Genomic DNA, 5,517 nt, shown 5'->3' with positions numbered 1-5,517 from the left:
CTGGTAGTCTTAGATTCTATAAGAGAGCAGGCTGAGCAACAGGGGAAGCAAGCCAGTAAAGAACATCCCTCCATGGCCTCTGCATCAGCTCCTGCTTCCCAACCTGCTTGAGTTCCAGTCCTGCATCCTTGGGTGATCAACAGCAGTATGGAAATGTAAGCAGAATACACCCTTTCCTCCCCAACTTGCTTCTTGGTCCTGATGTTTGTGCAGGAACAGAAACCCTGACTAAGACAGTAATACTTCAGGAATACTGGAGGGGAGAGTGTGTTAGCTGCGGGGAGGTTTCAAAGTGCCCAGCCACTGAGCCGCTTACAGCATATTAAGATTAAGCCGGTGTGTGTATGTGTCTTTCATTTGCATGTCCAGAGCATTTTGGAGAGCGGCAAGAAGCATGTGTACCTGCCCTGGAGTGGATTAACAGGTTACAGCATCAGTGAGCTGCTGCCCAGGGTGGGTGCTGAGAATCAAACTGAGTCGGCTACAAATGCAGAACACTCTTAACTGCAGAGCTACGAGTTAATACATTTCAGTGAAATTTAAGACATCAATCCACAGTTTTTTTATTGAAATGTTTATATTATTACTGTCATTGTTATTGTTGTATGTGTTGATGCATGTGTGTGAGTGTGGGTGCATGCATGCTGTGGTAAAGATATACAGTAGTCAGAAGATAGCTACTAAGGGTCAGCCCTTTGTTAAGCTTGCTGTGCTAAACCATCTCACTGGTCCCAAGCAGTAGTTTTAAAAAAATCAAACATTCCAATGCAATACAGTCTTAAAGAAATTCTATCTGGGAGGCTGGAGGGATGGCTCAGTGGTCATGTGCATTGACTGCTCTTCCAATAGACCCTGGTTCCATTCCCAGCACCCGTGTGGTGAGTCACAACCATCTATAACTCCAGTTCCAGGGATCTAAACTCTCTTCTGGCTCTGAGGACACCACACACACTGTGTACAGAAATACATGCAGGCAAAATACTCATACACATAAAAATACAAAATAATTAAACAATTTAAACACCATACTATTTGGTATTATTTGGTAGCTGCTAACAAATAACAGTGGAAAACAGTAGGAGTCTGCTGTCCATGATCAAGGGTTCATATGTTTCTGTAAGAACAGAAAATTCGTATGTACAGCAAAACACTGCAGTTCAGAACACACAGTAGTCTCATGTGAGAGGTGGTGTGTCTGGCCATGTTCACTGCGGATGCCCATGTATATGCTTTCTAGATCTGATATTGGCATTCACCTGCTTATAGGGTCTAGGGCTTGCTTCTGATTCTACTTGCTCTGTAAGAGCATCAGTTTGTCCCTCCCCCACACCTTCCTTCTGTGGTACTGAGGATTGAATCCCAGGGCTTTGCATGCACTAGGCAAGTACTCTACCACTGAGTTAGAACCCAGTTCTTTTTGTTTTTTATATTGAGACAGGGTCTCACTGTGTAACTTTGAACTCTTGTGTTCTCCCAGCAGGCCTCAAGTCAGTAATCCTCCAGTCTCAGCTTCCTGTGTAGCTAGCAGTTCAGGTCAAAGCTACTAGGTGCAGGTTAAGTTTTAGATGTTATTTATTTACTGAGTGTATCATATGCAAAATTAAGTAGGACGCAACATTCTTTCAGAGAAATGAGGAAAGCAATTTCCAAGAACATTGCAAAGCACACACACAAACTAAGACACTCTGGTCCCGCAAACTAAGACACTCCAGTCCCATGAGCAACAATCTCCCCTTACTAAAGTGAGCAAACAATTTGTTAAAACATTCTTTAAGCATTCTAGCAGTACAGCATTGTATGGAAAATATTGCTGACTATAAATCTTTTTTTTTTAAAGATTTATTTATTTATGTAAGTACACTGTAGTTATCTTCAGACACACCAGAAGAGGGTATCAGACCTCATTACAGATGGTTGTGAGCCATCATGTGGTTGCTGGGATTTGAACTCAGGACCTTCTGGAAGAGAAGTCAGTGCTCTTAACCACTGAGCCATCTCACCAGCCCTATAAATCTTTTTAAACCACAAGTATCTAAACCCTTACTATGACTTCTTTTAGATGGCTACACAAACTGTTATGCTAATCACCAAAATCATTTTTACTTGTGTGTATGTGTGTGCACGCGCAATCGTTGTGCATGTGTGGGTATGAGTGTACTGCGTATGAGTAGAGGTCAGAGGACAATCTCCAGCATCAGACTTCAGGCACTTTCCACCTTATGTTTGAGACAATCTTTAACTGAACTGGAACCTAGCCATGTAGGCCAGGCGAGGTGCCAGCAAGTTTCCAGGGATCTGCCTGTCTCTACCTTCTCTAGGATTACACCCAGCCACCACCCTGGCTCTTACTTGGGTTCTGGGGTACCAAACTCAGGTCCTGCAGCCCATGAAGCCAGCACATTACCAACTAAGCCATCTCCCCGTCTCATCATTTGCTTTTGTTTCCTATGTTTAAGCCATTCAAAGCATAAACGAGAACGAAGACACACTGGTCCAGTAAGCAACAATCACCCCTTATTAAAGTGAGTGAACAATTGTTAAACTGTAGGGGGACCTACAGAAATGGCTCAGGGATAACAAAGCTCTAACCACAGGACACACATGCACACATGATAGGATGAACTGAGTTTATCCCCTGGAACTCATGTGCCGTGGCTCAGGTACCCACATACACTATATACAGACGATAATTAAATAACCTCCCCAATAAAACAGCTAAGGCTTAAAATGTGGTACTGAGCACTGGCTGCTCTTGCAGAGGACCTGGACTTAGTTCCCAGCAACCACACAGTGGTTGACAATCCTCTGTTAACTCCAGTTCCAGGGGATCCAAAGCCCTTTTCTGGTCTCCAAAGGAATGATAGTTCACAGTCATACATGAAAGCAAAATACTTATACACATAACAATAAATAAATCTTAACCAGCAATGTTTAGTATTTATTGAATTTAACTACTTTCTTTTTTTGTTCCTCGTGCCTTTCTAAATTCTACAGTCCCTGAAGATGTTTTTCATACCAGGAGATCAAATAAAGACAACAGTAACCACCACCCTAAGAGTCTATATTATATGTGACTGCACATTCCTAAAGGCAGAGCCCACCTTTCTTCAGCTTTGCATCCTTGGTGGACAGCATAAGTCCCGACCACACAAAGGAAATTCAGTAAATGCAGAACAGAGGTTATCATCCAAGGGTCCTCAAAAAGCCAAGGTGTAACTGAGCATCGAGATTCATAGATCTGAAGGCTGGGGGCACTGCTCAATGGTTAAGAACATTTGCTACTTTTAAAGAGGACCAGGGTTCTATTACCAAGCTATTTTATTTTTAAAAATTATGTATGTGGCTATGTGCGCATCAGTTCAGTACAGGTGTCTGTGAATCGCCTGGTGCTGAAGTTACAGACAGGCATGAGTCTCCCAGATATGGGTGCTGAGAACCAAACTCCCATCCTCAGCAAGACCATCTTTCCTGCGAGCCCCTCCTCCATCATTTTCTTTTGCGCTCTGTGGTCTACCTATTCCCCAAACACACTAAATATCCCAATGTCTGCATAAACTGTTAATCTCTGCCCACATGCTCGTTCCTTAGTCTCACACGTCTTCAGATCAGGCATATTTTCACTATCCAACACCACCTACTTATTTTTTGTCTGATTTTTCCCACACCATTCCAATACAATTAAATGTTCTGTTTATTCAGGCTCTCAATAAATACTTTGAGTTAACACCGCCATCTCCGCCTTAGACCTTTTCTAGCCCAAGTCCCACCTGATGAGCACAAACGCCGTCGCTAAGTGTCCAATCATCCTGTTTGCATAGGTCTCTCATTTTCTCATTCTGAGCCCGATCACCTTCAGCACCAGAACACCTGCTTAGACCCCAAGCTGCAAGGAACGCGGATCACACTGGCTCGCGTGCTGCGACCGAGGAAACGCAAGACCCAGACGCCCCATGGCTGTGGGGTGCCGCGTCCTCTAGGTGGGACCCCACAGTCTCTAGCCAACCCTCAGAACCAGACCTTGGCTTACCTAACACACCTTGCTCAGAAGAAACCTAACACAGTTGGCCCCGCCCAGCACCACTTCCGGTTCCTCATCAGCTTTGAGTGGCATTCTGGGAGTTGTAGTTTTCAGTCTAACAACGCAATAGAGGATACCAGTAGATTGGCTGGGCTTCTATACTCTGGGTTATCTGTTAGTTAAAGATGGCAATTCCAAGTCTTTGTAAACTTTACATAGCTCAAACAGGTGACTAGTCGCTTTCTGGCTACTTTAAACCAAGCTCTAAACCACCTACTTTGTATTTTTGGTCAGTATGGGGTCCTTATAATTCCATGGGATTCCCTTCAACCAGCAAGGACCATGAGCTAGCACAGCCCTTTCCTGAGCACACAGTGGTCCTTCTGCCACCAGGCTGTCCAAGTTTAAAGCCCAGACAAGATTTAGCAGGCAAGGAGTCTAGTGGCTAGTTACATACCTTGTGCATCTCCCTTCACATATCAACCAAGAAATAGACTGAGATGCGCGTGAAGCGACTAGTCCAAGCCTTGTCTTTATTTATTTATTTTTTTAAGATTTATTTTTGTTCGTATGTATGGGTGTTTTGCCTGCATATGCAGGTGCACTTCATGCATGCCCGGTACTTGGGAAAACCAGAAGAGGGTATTGTAATCCCCGTCCACCCTCCCCCCCCCACCAAGCCCCACACCTCTCCAACCTGCCACCCCCATCGGAACTGGAGTTATAGAGAGTTATGAGCAGTCATGTGGGGGCTGGGAACCAAGCCTAGGTTCTCTGCAAGAGCAGCCAACGCTCCTAACTGACAAGTCATCTCTCCAGCGCTCAACCCACAGCCTTGTGTTGTTATAGACTATCTGCCACTTTCCACTAACTGCACTGCTAGGCATTGCATTCTTTCAGAGAGACCCTATAATAAATGANCCTGAATTTTTAAGAACCCAAAGCCTGGTTGCACTCCTTCTTGGTGCACTATTTTCTTCCCCTGGACTTTGCTTGGCACAACTCCTCCCACTCCGTATGTCAATCTAATTAAAAAACAACAACAACAACAACAAACAAAAAACCCAGGGTCTTAATATGCAACCCAGATTGACCTCAAATTCTCTAGCCTTCCTCAGTTTTACAAGTGCTGGATTATAGTTGTGTGTTCCACCATGCCCAGTGTTTTTTGTTTTGTTTTGGTTTTTGGTGTGTGTGTGTGTTGATTTTTAAAGGCTATCACAAACAGCCTTTTCTCCTACATGACCCATCTGGCCTCTGTTGGCATACTTTGGGCGCAGCTTGCAAAGCAGGTCACATGGCCTTCGATGGTGCTTTTAGATGCTTCTCATCAGTCCCTTTGCCTCCTAATCAGCCCTAGTACACTCTTCTCCACCCTCACGCTCGGCTGTCATTTCGATTCTCCCACAAACTAAGACGACATCCTCGCTGGTCTTGCTTGCTGTCTTTCTGGCTACCTCCACTTCCGTCTATGGCTCGCCCACGCACCCAAAGATGCC

The 5,517-nt window shown here is 44.5% G+C and overlaps 1 protein-coding gene across 5 annotated transcripts in view; it reads right to left on the bottom strand.

Annotated features, from left to right (window-relative positions):
* Trmt10b (tRNA methyltransferase 10B) overlaps nucleotides 1-4,061 on the bottom strand; it is a 22,460-nt gene extending 18,399 nt beyond the window's left edge. The window contains exon 1 of one of the 5 annotated variants that reach the window (XM_029533323.1): nucleotides 4,028-4,061. The gene's annotated coding sequence lies outside the window, so the exon portion shown is untranslated. Of the gene's footprint in view, nucleotides 1-3,767; nucleotides 3,965-4,027 lie in introns of those variants that run through there. The other 4 variants (XM_029533321.1, XM_029533325.1, XM_029533322.1 and 1 more) reach the window with 4 other exon arrangements.
* Nucleotides 4,062-5,517: the final 1,456 nt, after the last annotated feature.

The sequence above is a fragment of the Mus pahari genome, chromosome 22 (assembly GCF_900095145.1).
Source record: "Mus pahari chromosome 22, PAHARI_EIJ_v1.1, whole genome shotgun sequence".
Lineage (NCBI taxonomy): Eukaryota > Metazoa > Chordata > Mammalia > Rodentia > Muridae > Mus > Mus pahari.
The sequence above is the reverse complement of the archived record's forward strand: the minus strand, read 5'-3'. Positions and strand labels throughout refer to the sequence as shown.